This window comes from Lycium barbarum, chromosome 9 (genome assembly GCF_019175385.1).
Source record: "Lycium barbarum isolate Lr01 chromosome 9, ASM1917538v2, whole genome shotgun sequence".
Lineage (NCBI taxonomy): Eukaryota > Viridiplantae > Streptophyta > Magnoliopsida > Solanales > Solanaceae > Lycium > Lycium barbarum.
In genome coordinates, this window is record NC_083345.1 from 41166162 (window position 1) to 41183947 (window position 17786).

Consider the following 17786-nt stretch of genomic DNA (forward strand, 5'->3'; position numbering starts at 1 on the left):
ACATATCTCATCTCTATCTCGTGGGAAGCTATTAATACTCTTTAGCTTTCATCTTTTGGAATGTAAGAAGGTCATGGAAATTACCGGAAAGAAATCACCATGTATATAAGAATCATGCCTTTGGAAAAGAAGGGACTAGCCTCACATACCTTTGTATCTCTTCAACTCTATCGTCTAGTTGCGTGCCTCTCAAGCTTGCGATTCTACCTTCAAGGGAATTCGTACTAAGGTTAGATAATTCGAGACATACTTAAGCTTAAGCTAGAGTGACTAAGAGCTAACGAAAATTGGGCAATATCCCTATTGTTTCAACCACTTTCTCCAACTATAACAATTTCCAACCATCAACAACAACACCCACAATATCCTAATCAATAACCTCTTTGAGCTAAGCATTATTCAATTCTCACAATTCCCCTTCAAAGGTATCCATAACCATAATTATAATGCAACATCATATTTATTCCTCACATAACGTTTCCTCAACGTCTTTAGCATCATCTGTAACGAGATTATTTTCATCTCATACTAAGGATCATGATTCACATTAACTTACTACCCAACATACCATTATTTCCATATTTAAGCTCATACTCCACTTGCTTCCATAATCCAAGTCTTTTAACCACTCAATTTTCTCAATAACATGAAATAAACATAAAAATCAACTTAATCACTTAGGAACAAGCCTTGAGTTAATCTACTCCATTATAATGAAATCCCTCACTTGAATACCAAAGAAATTCTTACTCTTCACAAACCCTAATAGGCTTCCTAGTGCATGAATCTCTTAATCTTTGCTTTTGATCTTGGTTTCTTGGTATAGATTACTTGTAGACATTGAGGGAGGGTTTTTGGAGAGTTCTAGAGAGATGTAGGATCTATTTTTAGGAAAATAATGGAATAAAAACGAGGGATCTTATATTTATAATCAGGGCTGGAAAATCCAAATCCGCAGGTCGACAGTCGGCGATGTGTCGACGGTCCGTCGACATGCCCCGTCGAACTGCCGCCTGAGATACCTGATTGCAGAACCTTGTCGACGGGGCCGGACGATGACACGTCAACATGTCGACGGTCGTCCTTTGGGCCTTTGACGTTGACTAGTTTCAGCTGTTTTTCTGAACTGCTCCGTTTTGCTCCGATTCGATTCGTTTCACTTCTAATTGCCTCGTAATGTCAAGAATGCATACTTATACTCGTGTACACATACAAGGTAAAATATCACATGTCCAAAACTCTGGTTTGAATTACCGAACCGAAGGTACGCACAGCCAATAAGCCAAAATCTCCTTGCAATAAAACGGAAGGTGTAACATATATACTTGTCTTTATGGTTTTCTATTGATGATTTTGAGTTGTATGATTGATCTTGTCTTTGATTTCAAATTATTCTATTGGAATTGTTTTCACTAATCATTATTGTATTATTTTGTTATGTTACTCATTATTCCCCAAGACACTTACTGAGTACCCCAGTACTTAGGCATACAGTTATTGTTTTTGATACTATGTTAGGTAATGAAGAAGAGTAGATACAGACAGATCTCGCGGATTAGGAATACTCACTGCTTTTCAGATTGTTGGTGGGCCTACACATTTGTTCATGGGTTTTCATTGAGCCAATTATTACTTCTTAGCAGTTTCAGGCTGTGTCCTGAGTTAGTTTATTTTCTTAGAAGTTGCATAGATAGTTATAAACTTGTGGGTAGTGTCTTGGATGTTTCTTATGTTTTATCGAGGCATGTTGCCACGTTTTAATTTAAATATTGAATATGTCACGACCCAGCCGGAGGGCCATGACGGGCACCCCTCATCATACCTTCACAATCATATCTAGGTGAGCCACATAGATAATTCGCAATTTCTAGACATCAATAATACAATTTCCATTGGACTAAGGCACTTTTATATCAACAGCATCAACTATGCCCATATACATATACATAAGCCGACAAGGCTAACCAAATGATATACAAAAATATGAGCCGACCAGGCTAAGAAACATCTAGCTATACACAACTGTCTACGAGCCTCTAGAAAGGGTATGTAACATCATAAATATGGGACAGGGCCCCTCCATGCCCATATAAATACACAAAATAATAGTACCAATGGCTGCAACTCTGAATCAAATGGAGCTCCTCTAGACAATCTCTGATAAAGCAGCCTAAGGGTCAAGTCTGTCTCCCTATCCACATGCAGGCATGGACGCAGCATCCACAAACAAAAGGACGTCAGTACGAACAATGTACTGAGTATGTAAGGCATAAGTAATAACATGAAAAAAAAAACAGGAAGGACAACATAAGGTAGAAGAGCCACTTATACCTCTTAAGATGTTACATCACACTTACTTACCCTTTTCTCTAAAGAAGACCTTCCATACATATATATATATATAAATAGCATCATCATCATAACGTACCCGGCGTTTTCAGGACGCGGTGTGTAACGTACCTGGCCATAATAGGACTCGGTGTGAAGCGTACCCTGCCCTAATAGGACTCGGTGTTATTCGTACCCAACTGATTAGTGGTGTGCACAATAGATATCATACCCGGTCGTATAGGCTTGGTGTCACAACATAGCTTTATATATATATATATATATATATATATATATATATATATATACACACATACATACATATAGGATTACATAAGTAAAAGCAGCATCATCATCTTCGTTATCACTATATCTTTCCTTAGGGGATCAACTATCATAGGATGGGATCAACGATATAATGACAGTATCAAGAACTATGAGCTTTAGCACTTCTAGGAATTGAGTCTTCATGGAAGACATTATGAATTTCATGCATAGGTATACAACAATGGGATCATGCCTTAAGAAAGAAGGGTTAGCCTTACATACATTTATGTCTTCTTAACTACTTAATGTTCTCCTCCAAAGCCCAAGAAATCTACATTCAAGAGGGTTCATACCAAGGTTAGATCTCAAAGACACTCTTAAGTCCAAACTAGTATAATTCGCGAGATAAGGAAAATTGGGCAGAATTTCCCCTATTTCATCTACTTCTACCAAATTCCAAAACAACTCCTAATCAACAACGACATTATTAACAATACCGTAATTAAGAGACTTTATTCAAGTTAGGCTCCATTCAATCCCCGAAACCCCTTTATATAATCAACCCATACCAATAACTCCAACCCAACACCACATATACTTATATACAACACTTCCTCAACATCATAATTACCATCCACAATAAGATTATTCACATATCATGCCAAGAATTATAAATCAAGTTAACTTATTGCTCATAATATCATCAAATTCATACTTGAACTCTCTTTTCATTTTTCTTCCTTCAACCAAATGGTACAACAATCAAACTACCTTAACTATGTGCAAGAGATGTAAAAACTTACCCAAATCACACAAGAACAAGCCTTTGATCAACTTACTCCACTAAAATTAAGTCTCCAACATCAACACCAAAGGAAAGCTTGAGTTTCAAAAACCCTCATAAGATTTTTAGCACTGGAATCTCTTAATCCTCTTGGGTTTAGCATGGATTAGTGTATAAACTTGGAGAGAGGGTTTTAGAGAGATCTAGGATCTGATTTGGGGAAATAATGATCCCAAATGAGGTAAAACGAAATATATAAAGTGTCACTTAAAATCCCGTCAGCCATTTTGACGTCCACTTTGACGGACCGTCAAACTTCCTGCGGTCCGTGAAATGGAACATCAAATAGCCCAGCCAAACATGCCTCACTGTGACTGTTTAATGGTGGTGCCTCCATTATTTGACGGGCCATCAAACCCCCTACGGTCCATCAAATGGTCCGTCAAACTGCCCATTTCCGATAAGTTGCTCCCTTCGATTCATTTGACTTTCAATCCTTATGGAACCTTCTTGGCACTTGTGTAACACTTCATTAACCATCTAAGGGGACCTATATCCCCTCCCCCCCCCCCCCCCCCCCTCAAGGCATTACTAAATAAGGTATAGCTCAATCAATACAAAATCTTCCCAAGACATGACTCAAATTCCCTTTCCTTCGACAAACTTGCTCCCACCAATTCATATGACATCAAAACCTGTATGTACGCACTTAAAGTTATGAAATACCCTGCTCAACCTTATAAGTACTTCACGCCCACTTTAGGCTTGCATTAGTCCACTCATGATTCAAACGACTCGAAATTTCCAAGATGTAACAGAATAAGACTTCTACTGATTTTTATTTCATAAATTATGACCATGATCTTTAATTAGTTATTTGTAACATCTCTTAAATTATTAATGAAAGATTATTAAAAATGGACTTGATAGTTATTGATCTATAAGGTAAAAATGGACTTGATAGTTATTGATCTATAAGGTTCTTCCGATGTTGTTCATGACATCGGATACCAGTCATGTCTAGGGTGGGTTTTGGGGCATGACAGCTACCCCCTTCGAAGACTAAGAAAGAGGTCATGAGCTTTCTAAGAAGGCTAAATTACATTAGACATTTCATAGCCTAGTCCACCATCATTGTGGAGCCAATACTCAAACTGCTAAACAAGGATGCACCGACAAAATGGACTGAAGAGTGTCAAAAAGCATTCGACGCCATTAAGAAATACTTGTACAATCCACCGGTTTTGGTACATCCTAGGTCTGTCATGATAACTATTATTATAAGAAAACTCAATAAGGGGTAAGTGATCATCCCAATTACCTTTGAAATCAAGGACACATGCCCTCAATATATCCTCAAGAATCTGTATAGTACGCTCTACTTGGCCATCTGTCTGTGGATGAAAAGTTGTGCTGAGGTTCACCTTGGTACCCAATCCTTTCTGAAAGGATTTCCAGAAGTTCGTTGTGAACTGAGCACCACGATCTGAAATAATAAACACTGGGTCCCATGCAATCTGATAATTCCATTAACATACAACTTGGCGTAATCTTCTGCTGAATCTGTGGTCTTGACTAGCAAAAAGAGTGTCGATTTAGTGAGTCGGTCAACGATTACCCAAATAGAGTCATGCCTCCTAGCTGAACGAGGTAGACCTGATAGATAGTCCATATTGATCATTTCCCATTTCCAGACAGGAATATCAATATTCTGAGCTAAGCCACTAGGCTCTGGTGTTCGACTTTCACTTGCTGACAATTCAGATACTTAGCTACAAAATCTACCATGTTCTTCTTCATATTATTCCACCAATAAATCTCCTTAAGATCATGATACATCTTAGTGGAACCTGGGTGAATGGAATACCTAGAGTTGTGAGCTTCTGACATGATTCTCTCTCTAATCCAATCTATATCTGGAACACACAATCTTCCTCGGTACCTCAAGGTACCATCATCTTCTACTTGTTCGAAAGACGTCATCTTAAGCTTGTGAATACCCTCTTTCTGCTGCAACAAGTAGGGATCACTAAACTGTTTCTCCTTGACTTCAACGACTAAAGAGGAAAGAGCTCTATTTTGAACAACCACACCACCATCTTCAGAGTCTAAAAGTCGAACTCCAAGATTTCCAAACGGTGAACTTCCTTGGTCATGACTATTTTATCTGCATCAATGTGGCCTAAACTTCCCATGGAATGCCGACTAAGAGCATCGACTACAACATTCGCTTTCCCCGGATGATAGAGAATATCCATATCATAATCCTTAAGCAATTCGAGCCATCTTGTTTGCCTAAGATTCAGCTCATTTTGCTTGAAGATCTACTGCAGGCTTTTGTGATCTATGAAAATATCAACATGCACTCCATACAAATAATGACGCCATATCATAAGTGCAAAAACCACGATTGCCAACTCTAAATCATGAGTCGGATAGTTTTTTTCGTGAATCTTGTGCTGACAAGATGCATAAGCTACAACCTTACCATGCTGCATTAAGAAACATCCGAGACCAACTCCTGAAGCATCACAATAAACCACGAACACTTCGATTCCTTCTGGTAGCATCAAAACTATAGTAGAAGTTAGTCTCTTCTTCAACTCTTCAAAGCTTCGCTTACAAGCATCTGACCATTGAAACTTAACCTTTTTCTGAGTCAACTTAGTCAACGAAGCAGAGACAGAAGAAAGTCCTTCTACGAAGCATATATAGTAGCCTGCCAGACCCAAGAAACTTCTTATATCAGAAACTGAAGTGGGTCAGGGTCAATTCTTTACAGCATCTATTTTTTGATAATCAACTCTAACACCTTCACCTGATATCACATGGCCTAAGGAGGCCACTGACTTAAGTCAAAACTCACACTTTGAGAATTTTGCAAAAAGTTTGTGATCTTTAACAGTCTGCAACACTATTCTGAGATATTCTGCATGATTAGCCTCACTACGGGAATACGCCAAAATATCGTCGATGAAAACAATGACAAATAGATCAAGGTAAGGCTTGAAGACCCCGTTCATAAAGTCCATGAAAGCCGCTAGCGCATTTATCAACCCAAATAACATAACAAGAAATTCAAAATGGCCATAACGGGTTCTGAAAGCGGTCTTCAGAACATCAACTTCCTTAACCTTTAACTGATGGTAGCCTGATCTGAGGTCAATCTTGGAATAACATTGGGCGCCCTGAAGTTGGGCAAACAAGTCATCTATTCTGGGAAGAGGGTACCTGTTCTTAATGGTGACCTTGTTCAACTGGCGATAGTCAATACACATACGTAAGGAACTATCCTTCTTTCGAATAAACAAAACAGGCGCACCTCAAGGAGAAACACTGGGCCTAATAAACCCCTTTTCAAGCAGATCTTTCAACTGGGCCTTTAACTTTTTTAACTTTGCTGGAGCCATTCTGTACGGCGGAATAGATATCGTCTTAGTTCCGGGAAGTAGATCAATTCCAAAGTCAATCTCCTTGTTAGGAGGGACTCCTGGAAGATCTTCTGGGAAGACCTCTGGAAATTCATCAACGATTGGGACGAACTGGAGAGTCTGGGCATTTGAATCCTTGACTCTAACTAAGTGGTAGATGTAACCCTTGGAAATCATTTTTCTAGCTTTTAGGTAAGAAATAAAGCTACCCCTATGTACCACTAAATTATCCTTCTACTCTATAACGGCTCATTTGGAAACTCAAATTTCACTATTTTGGTTCTACAACATATCGTGGCATAACAAGAAGCTAACCAGTCCATACCCATGATCATATCAAAGTCTACCATTTCTAATTCTGCTAAGTCAGCTACGGTTCTGCGGTGATAGACTAAAACTGGGCAAACCCTTATAAATACGTCTAGCTATGACTGATTCTCCAACTGGGGTGGACACCTCAAAGGGTTCATGCAATTTTCTTGGTTCAATAACAAAGTTCTTAGCAACAAAAAAGGTTACATAAGATAAAGTGGGTCCTGTGTCAATAACGACATACACGTCAAAAGTGAAAATTGTTAGCGTACATGTGACAACATCTGCTCTAGCAACTGTATCCTAACGACCCGTCAATGCATACAAATAGTTCTGACCACCGCCTGTATTGCTGGACCTTATCGTTCCATGCCTCTGTTTGGCCTGATTGTGACGAGAAGCTGCTGAATTTGTGTACCGCGTCACATTACCTTCGGTACCCTCTCTAGCTGATGGACAGTCCTTCTAAAAACGGCCCTTCTGACCACATCTAAAGCATACATCAGTACCTACACGACACTCACCTGAGTGTCTCTTATTACACTTGCCACATATCAGATGGGTATAAGTCGACTGACCCATACTAGCCTGAGAGTAAGAACTTGATGGCCTGAAATTCTGCTTTTCATCATTATGGAACTTGGGGACTGGGGAACTTGCTGTGGACTAAGCAGGTCCTGCTCACCTATTTTTAAAGAATTTCCTATTCCCATTACCACTAAACTATCTGGTAGACTTGACCTTCTTGTTGGATTCCTTGTCTTTCTCTTTCTGGAAGGCTTTCTCTTCCTTTAGTGTCGTCTCATTCCCCTGTACGAAAGTAACCATCTTGGAGATAGTCATTCCCCCGTTCTGAGCAATAACGTTGGCCCCATCATACAAATGGGAATCAAGACCTCCAACAAACCTCCTCACTCTTGCTCTCATGTCTGGTACCATATGTGGAGCATGCTTATCCAGACTAACAAATTCTAAGTAGTACTCCTGAACTGACCTACCATTCAGCTTAAGCTTCAGGAATTGTTCAGCCTTAGCTTCTCTGACCTTTATTGGCATGAAGTGGTCAAGGAATGTGCTTGCAAATTCATTCCATATAGTATTAAGTGCATCCTCACCTCGGGATAATTCCCAAGATTCATACCAAGTGTTAGCAATATTCTGCAGCTAATGAGCTCCAAACATAGCTACTTCGATTTATGTAACTGTCATAATCCTGAAGATTTTCTTAATAGCATCAATGTAGTCCTGAGGGTATTCGTCTTTCTTTGTCCCCGTGAAGACTGGGGGATTCATTCTGAGGAAATCCTTAGTCTTGGAAGAGTCTCCATTATTCCCTGAACTTGACCCAGAGTCCTGACATTGGGCCTGAGCTGCTACCAGTTGAGTGAACATGCTAATGCCGCTCCTAACATCAGTATCAGTAGTTCCGAGTGGTGGAACTGGAGTCTCTGCTGGAGTAGTCATTGGTGGCGTAGTCTTTGGTAGAGGTGCCTGATCCGAAGTGGCTCGGATAGCCTCTGTCCTTGCAGGATTAGCAGCTGCCCTTTGGCCGTTAGAAGTCTTCCTCTTTGCAAGCATGATTCTGAAAATACGTACACACACGAATTAGAAAGACATCCTGAGAGTACTGCTTTAACTGCACGATCTAGAGAATGAAAGAAGTGAGACAATCCTGAATGTCTTGGTGGTCACTGTTTATATGTATGGGGCCCTCACGCATATAAAAGTGACCCCACTAGACACGTTTTCATAGAATCCCTAAAGATACTTGAACCTAGGCTCTGATACCAAGGTTTTTCACGCCTCGAACTATGGCCTGGGCGTAATACGGCTCTCGGTGCCCTATTGCATGTAATCGAGCGAACCACATGGCTTGCAAAATCATCATAAGGCCTAACATGAGTGGAATATAACGTGAATGCATGATAAACTTTTGTAAAACATAGTAAGTCGCAGTATTAAATAGAAATACTTATTTAAATCATGAATGCGGATAATATCATAAAGGAGCCGAAACGGCTAACCGACTCTAAAAGTATGACATGATATAACTGACTTGCCTAGTCTATGAAACCCCTAGCATAAGTCTGAACATGAAAACATACTCGCTGGGACAAGGCCCTCAGTATAACTTTAAATGCATAACTAATAAAAGAAAGACAATGTCTAAACCCCGAACGAGATGGGGCTCACCAATAAGCTGATAAGTCTGACAGTACATTGAATGTACTGGTATGTAAAGCACCTGAAAGAAAGGACATGAGATATGGGATAACATGATAAGAAGTGAAATTGAAAACCTGGACATGAACATGAGCAAGAATTATATATATAGGGAGAGAATTTCATAAACCGACAACATGATATCACCACTTGGGTGCGTGGAGTCTGGTACCTCGCCGGACCAGCAGAGCCCACATACCTTGTCAGGGTATAAGGTATAACGTGCCTAATGGATCCATTCAGTGAAAAATTAAGGAATCGTCCTAACTGGGTAGAGCGATCCTTATCCTACGGTGGCTGCGTAGTTTCAGGTTATCTGAGCCTTCTCGATAATTTGTTCAACTCTCAAAAACATGAACATGATATAGTTTGCCTAAGAAGCCCATGATTTTCGTGAATTAACTTGTAAGTGACTTGTAATAATGATTTCACGAAAATACGTTGTAAACATGGTTTCATGAAATAACTTGTGTTTAGCATATATGTATTTTGAATCATGTCATGAAGGTAATTATATAATACAATTGCATGAAAACTTGTGGACATGTAGAATATTCATGAAATAAGCATTTTTTATTTAAAAGAAATTTGCATGTAAGAACCCATGGAATGCAAAAGATGGGTTTTTCATGGATTATGGACAGATTCTCAATAACCATAATGGAATATCAAGAACACAATAATGAATTATTTATACAAACATGGTATATCATGGTGCATATACTTAGGGTTATCATGAACATATCTAGAACCCTAGCTTTCGTATAATCTCATACTTTCATGGAAGAATGTGGCATAGGGAAGAACAAAGATGTTCCCACATATGGATAGAAACTCTACATACCTGGTGATGCTCCAACTTGTATTAAAAATCTGATCTTGGAAGAAGAATCCCAAAGCCTAGTCTTGAATTCCCTTTGATTGGGTTTTCTTGAAAACTCTGTGTTAAGAACATGAAATTTCTACTTAGGATTCATGGGAAATTGATGGAATTCACTTAGGATAGTCTTAAGGGGCTTACCTTGATGCTTGGAAAAGTTAAGAGGAGAGGATTTTCGTGTTAGGGCTTGAGAGGAATGGGGATTATAAAATAAAAATTGAATTCCTGTCTTTTAATAATCTCAGTCACAGCGCCGTTATGGACTGTATTATGGTCCGTAACACAGGTTACAGTCCGTAACACTGGACCGTAAAGTTCGCCAAATTCCCCGTGAGTTTCTGATTTTTTAGATTGGGTTACGGTGACACGTTACGGGTTGTACCACGTGTTACAGTCTGTAATGATGAACCTTCCTTTGGTCCCAATGTTATGAAATGGTGATTTTTCAAGCATACCCGTTATAGTATGAATGACGGACCGTAACTCACATTACTGACCGTCCCTTAAAGCATAACACTGGGTTTTCTGAACTGAAACCTATTTTCTATTACAACACTCTCCTTCTTAGGTTTCTAATCTCCTGAGTCATGAATATGATTTGGTACGAACTTTACGAGGTGTTACAATAATATCAAGTTCTAGAATGACTTGTGGTAATTTGATTGATACATCACTGATTCTGGCATCACCTCGTGTTTATGATTTGATTATGTCGACTAAGACATTATGGAAAATGGCTTGTAATGGAAATTACTGACAATACATTGTGATGGATAATATTGATAATAAATGAAGATGGAACATATACATCTATGTAAGTCACATTTAATAGGGGGTGATGATGTAGCCTTGTTGTGAACTCGTGGTCCGAGGTTCGTTCCGGAACGAGTGGTACATGGACACCATGGGTGGTCCGAGGTTCGTTCCGGAACGAGTGGTACATGGACACCATGGGTCCCCTGCAGCTCATGGCTATTTGGGAAAAGCGTTACCATTTAGCATGTATGTATATGATTGGTGAGAGACTACATTTATTTCATTGTACTTTTGTAATTATTTCCTTTATACAAACAGATATATATATATATATATATGTTTGATGGTGTGCGTGAGTCTCATGGCATCACATTGAGGTATGGTTCACTTTCGAGATTTCAAGAGTTGGATCCTTCGTAGTAATGTAATTAGGGCTTCTCTTGCATTTAATGTTTAATCCGGAAGGACTATAATGGGTTACTTAAATTAGGTGTTCCGTTGTTCATGGGTCGTTGATAATTGTTAGAAGGAATAATTTATAAGTAGATAGCAGCTGAGAGCTATCTGGATTCGTATTACCAGTGTGTCTGCCGGTTAATTAATAAGCTCGTCGTGTTGTGGGAATAAAGGGGGAATTTAATCAGTACGATAGAACGAAGCGGTATGAAGAGTTGTCTTAAATTCTTATTTTCAAGTTATGAATGTCTGAGAGTCTGAGATATACACTAGGGTGTTGGGTTATGTTATTCCTTATCATGCGATTAAATGAGTTATAGTACTAGAGGGACTCTGACTAATTTCATGATGCACCGTTATTTATTGGGAATAGCTAATAAGAGTTATTGTTAATGAACATATATATGTTTATTCTGTTTAATTTAACATTATATTCCATGAACTAATCTTAGTCGGCCTATGAGGCTTACCAATACGTGTGGTGTACTGATACTACTCTTGCTACATTCCTTTTGGAGGTATAGGTATGTTTCAGGTTATTGTTGAAGGTTTCACTAGTTGGTTGACTGGCATCTCCCTAGAACTTTGTTCATCTCGTTCCAGGCAGAATCTGTGTTATTTTATTTTCGGTCTATTCCTTGTACTATAGAAGCTCTTGTACATGTCTAGACTAGATCCCGGGAATTGGAAAGTTTTCTCTTAATTTGATGAAAAAGGTTATGATGTTTTCCACCTAGTACTTGTGTTAGTGGTAACATTCTTGTAAAGATGACTTATGAATCATGGGTTGGTTGGTAAGGGTTTGCCTACTAGGTGATAATACGGTAGGTGCCCGCACAACCCGTAATTTGTGTCGTAACAGTTTGTATCAGAGCCTAGGTTACTGGTCTCACATTGTACAAGAGCTGTGTCTAGTAGAGTCTCGTGGAATGGTATGTTGACGTCATACCCATCCACGGGAGACTATTGGGGCATCTAGGAATTTTTTTCTTCTTTCACTCTTATCGTGTTGTTTCAGTGTCTTGAAATTCAGGTTGAGTTCAATTGCTATCTAAGTGATTCCAATTGGTATCTTGATGAGTCAAATTGGTAGCTGCTAATATATATATATATATATATATATATATATATATATATATATATATATATATATATATATATATATATATATATATATATATATATATATATATATATATATATATATAGTGTAATTAGAAATAGTGTCCAGTTAGAAAGGTATATGTGGGTAAGTAGACAATTGCGTGTAAAATATTGGGTTTTCTTCGTACTTTTGCGAAATTTTAAAGTGGGTATTCCTGGCCCACTGTGTCAGTCTCTTCGCTGCAGCGGTCTAATTCCCGCTGCAGTGGGTTCGTCGCCACGACACGAGTGTACGTTGCAGCAGACCCACAATTCCTCTTCGCCTCGCCACCACGAACCGAGTCTCGTCGTAACAGACCGCTGCAGCGAAGGCCAACTTGTAGCCAGAAGACCAGTTCCCACATTTTTCTGAACCTGTGCAATTCAACCAAAAACCAACCAAGACATCAATATCCTAAACCAAGACATCGATATCCTAAACATATCCTTACATAAAACATATAGCCCCGCGAGGGAAATTGTCTTACAAAATCATCCAAACACAATATTCAACAGATCACGAGAAAAAGACAGAAATGCAAGCTGTCCAAACATCCAAAATACAAACCCTAAACAAAAGGAAATATTGTCTGAAAGTAAGCCCTATGCGGGGTGAAATAACTATGCTGAAAGTGGGGGGGGGGGGGGGGGGGGTATGTTACATTTCGGAGATTTCGGATTGTGGAGTTCTAAGTAGACTAACATGAGCTTAGCGTGAGCATGAATTCCTTATGACATTAAGGAGAGTATTTGATAACTTTAAGTGCACACCATAAGTTTTTGAAGTCATATGAATAGGTCAAACTAAGTTCGTCGAAGGAAGTGAAATGTAAGTCGTGTTTGAGAAGGTTTCATAACAATTGAGCTAATATTTATTTATTAATATCTTGAGGAGGATCTATAGGGCTTCTTAGATGATTAATGAAGTGTTATGTAAGTGCCAATAACGTTCCATTGGTTTTGGAGGTCGAACGAATCGACGGGAATAAGTTTTGGAAATATTTAGGTTTTACGACCACTTATATGGATCGTATAATTTATACGGCCCGTATAATGGTTTGTATAATCATTCCAGATAAGGGTAAATCCCTGGTGGGATTATACGGCCCATATAATAGGTCGTGTAATCGGGTCGGGCCAACTTTTCCTTTTTTTTATATATGGACGACCCTTGTTCATTCATTTCGTTTCCCACATCTCCCCAGGTATTGAAAGCTCTAGAACCTTCCTCCAAGAATATTCCACACAAACCCAAGAGAAATCAAAGATCAAATAGCAAGAATCAAGATAATCAAGAGTTGAAAGACTCACTAGGGTTTGTAGGATTCAAGAATTACTTGGGAGTTGAATTTAGGGTTTCACTCAAGTTGGTAACTTGATCCAAAGCTCATTCCTATGAGATAAAAGGTTAGTTTTCATGTCTATTTCATGTTATTAAGCATGCTTGGTTGTTGCATAACTTGGGTGAGGGAAGAAAATAGAAGATGAAGCTCGAATATAGATTTAATGATATTTGTGAGTAGTAAATTAACTTGGGTTATGATTCTTAGTACGCAATGAGTATAATCTTGTTATGGGTGGTACTAATGATGTTTAGGAAGTATTGTATGTAAGTAAATATGGTGTTGTGTTGTAGCTATTATATGAATGATCTTGAAAAGGATTTTTGAGGGTTGGATGATGCTTAACTTGAATGAAGCCTCTTGATTATGGTATTGTTAATAATGTCAATGTTGTTAGGAGTTGTTTTGGAGTTTGGTAGAAGTGGATGAATTAGGAGAAATGCTGCCCAATTTTCGCTAGCTTATAAATTATACTAGTTTGAACTTAAGGGTGTCTTTAAGACTTAACATTGGTATGAATCCTTTTAAATCTAGATTTCTCAACCTTTGGAGGTGAACGTTAAGTAGTTAAGGAGACGTAAAGGTATGTAAGGCTAACCCTTCTTTCTTAAGGTATGATCCCATTATTGTATACCTTCACGTGAATTCCATAATGTCTCCCATGATGACTTCATTCCTAGAATCACTAAAGCTCATAGTTCTTGATATTCTCACGATACCATTGGTTCCATCCTATGATAGTTGATCCTCTGAGGAAAGATATAACGAAATTGATGATGATGATGATGATGATGATACTTATGTACTCCTATGTGTGTGTCTGTGTGTGTGTGTGTATGTGTGTGTGTTTGTATATATATATATATATATGTGTGTGTGTGTGTATATATATATATATATATATATATATATATATATATATATATAGCTATTATGTAACACCGAGCTTATATGGCCGGGAATGATATCTATTGCGTGCACACCACTGCAGTTGGGTACAGATAACACTGATCCTTGGTCCAGGTATGTATAACACCGAGCCTTGTCATGGTCGGGTATGTGTGACAACAAACCACTATGGTCAGGTATAGTACTACTATATATGTGTGTGTATGTAATGGAAGGTTTTCATTAGAGAAAGGGTAAGTAAATATGATGAACGCCGCTAGAGGTATAAATGGCCCTCCTATCTCACGGCTCTTCTATCTAATGTTATCTTTCATATCCTTGTTACGTTATTGCTTATGCTTTACATACACAGTACATTATTCGTACTGATGTCCTTTCTGTTTGTGGACGCTGCGTCATGCCCACAGGTGGACAGGGAGATAGACTTGATCCTTAGGCTGTTTATCCAAAGACTGTTTAGAGGAGCTCCACTTGATTCGGAGGCACAACTGTTGGTATTATTCTTTTGTGTATATATGGGCATGGCAAGGCCTTGTCCCATCTATATTATGTTACATACTGTTCTTAGAGGCTCGTAGATAATTATGTATAGTTAGACGTCTTTTAGCCTTATCGGCTCATATTTTTGTATATCATTTTTTTGCCCCGTCGGCTTTTGTATATGTATATAGGCATAGTTTTTGATGTTGATATAAAAGTGCCTTAGCCCATTGGAAATGGTATTATTGATGCATAGAGATTGTTAGTAGGCCATGTGGCTCACCTAGATATGATTGTGGAAGTATTATGAGAGGTGCCCGAGGGGTTTGCTCCGGGTGCCCGTCATGGCCCTCCCGTTGGGTCGTAACAAAAGTGGTATCAGAGCAGTTCTATCCTAGGGTGTTTCTACGAGCCGTGTCCAGTAGAGTCTTGTTTATGGGTGTGTTGCGCGCCACACTTATAAATAGGAGACTGCGGGCATTTAGGAATGAATGACCTTCTTTCTTCATAGATCATGCGATAGAACCATGCTATGAGGATTTCTCTGCCTTAACTGTGTGTTATGTATTTCATAGATGTCTGTAAAGAGAAAAGGTACGGCAGCCCAAAAGGGTAAGATAGCGGCAGAAATAAAAATCGAGCGAGTACCGCCGGTAGAAGTAGAGAAGGGTGAGTCTCAGAATGAGGTTCCATCTCGGTCCTCTAACTCATTACCTATTTTTGAGGAGCATGAGGGAGTCTCAGCCCCAGCTCCGACACCTCCAGTTCCTCCACCAGAGGTTTCGGGCTAAGAGATGAAAAAGGCCATTCATTTGTTGACTCAATTAGTTGTCGCTCAGGCCCAGCGGCAGGGTATAGGTTATGGTGATAGGGATGTGAGTGCTAGAGCCCGTGACTTTATTAGCTTAAACCCTCCGAAATTCTTCGGGTCAAAGCCAGATGAGGACCTTTAAAGCTTTATTGATGGGATGTTGAGGACAATTCGGTTAATGCATGTTTCCGACGTTGAATCGATAGAGCTAGCTTCCTATAGACTACGAGATGTAGCGGTTCATTGGTATATGGTTTGGTTGTCTTCTAAGGGAGTCAATGCACCTCCCCCGGTATGGCAAGAATTTGTTGATGCTTTCCTTCTACATTACTTGCCCCTAGAGGTTCGGCGGGCTAGACCCAACAAGTTCTTAAATCTTAGGCAAGGAAGTATGAGTGCCTTAGAGTATAGTCTCCGCTTCAATTCTTTGGCTAGGTATGCTCCGGCCATGGTAACGGATATAAGTGATCGAGTGCACCGGTTTGTGAGTGGCTTAGGGGCACACTTGATGGATAAATGCCTGACTGCGTCACTTCAAGATGGTATGGACATTTCTCACATTCAAGCCCATGCCCAGGATTTGTACGAAAGCCAACAACAGCAAAGAAGTGAGCGTGAGCACGACAAGGGTTATAGCAAGAGGGCTAGATCTTCGGGTCTGACTAGTGAGTTTCGAGGAGGGCTAAGATAGCAGATTCCTAGGCATTCAGGAAATTCTATGACTAGTGCGCCTCCACAGTTTACGGGCCAAAGATTTGATAGATCTACTCACTCCGGGCAGAGTTAGAGTTTTAGAGCTTCAGATTCTCATTACAGAGGCGACTCGTGCCAGGAAAGGCCACCCATGCCACGATGTTCTCAGTGCTGGAAGTTACATTGGGGCCAGTGTCGATTAGGCTCAGATGTTTGCTATGCATCTGGTCGGCCAGGCCATATCATACGTGATTGCTCTCAAGAGGTACCAGAGGAACAGTTCAGGCCACAGTGTCAGCAGCCGGGTCTTCATCATCTATACGCCTCCAGGGCAAGGTTCGCAGATGCCAGTCAGCCGTGGTAGAGGTAGAGGAGTAGCTCCCAGTTCTAATGGTCCTCAGCACCGTATTTATGCATTGGCTAGGCGACAGGATCTTGAGTTATCCCCTGATGTCATCACAGGTATATTATCGGTATTTTCTCTTGATGTCTATGCATTGATAGATCCGGGCTCCACATTGTCATATATTACTCCAGGGTGAAATCGGAGTCAATCAAACCCTTCGAGGTATCGACACCCGTTGGTGATCCGGTAATAGCTAGTTGAGTATATAGAAATTGTGTAGTTGTGATTTGTGATCATCATACTATGGTCGATTTACATGAGTTAAAAATGGTGGACTTTGATGTTATTATGGGCATGGATTAGTTGGCTTCTTACTATGCTAATGTCAATTGTAGAACAAAAATAGTTCGCTCCCAGTTTCCGGGAGAAGCAGTTTTGGAATGGAAGGGAAATACAGCGTCTCCGAGAGGTAGGTTTCTTTCCTATCTCAAGGAAAGGAAAATGATTTCTAAAGGTTGTATTTACCATTTAGTTTGGGTTCAAGATATATGTCACACCCTAATCCCGATAGGGTGTGATGGGCACCCGACCCCATATCCGGAGCCGAGCGAACCCACAGACTTT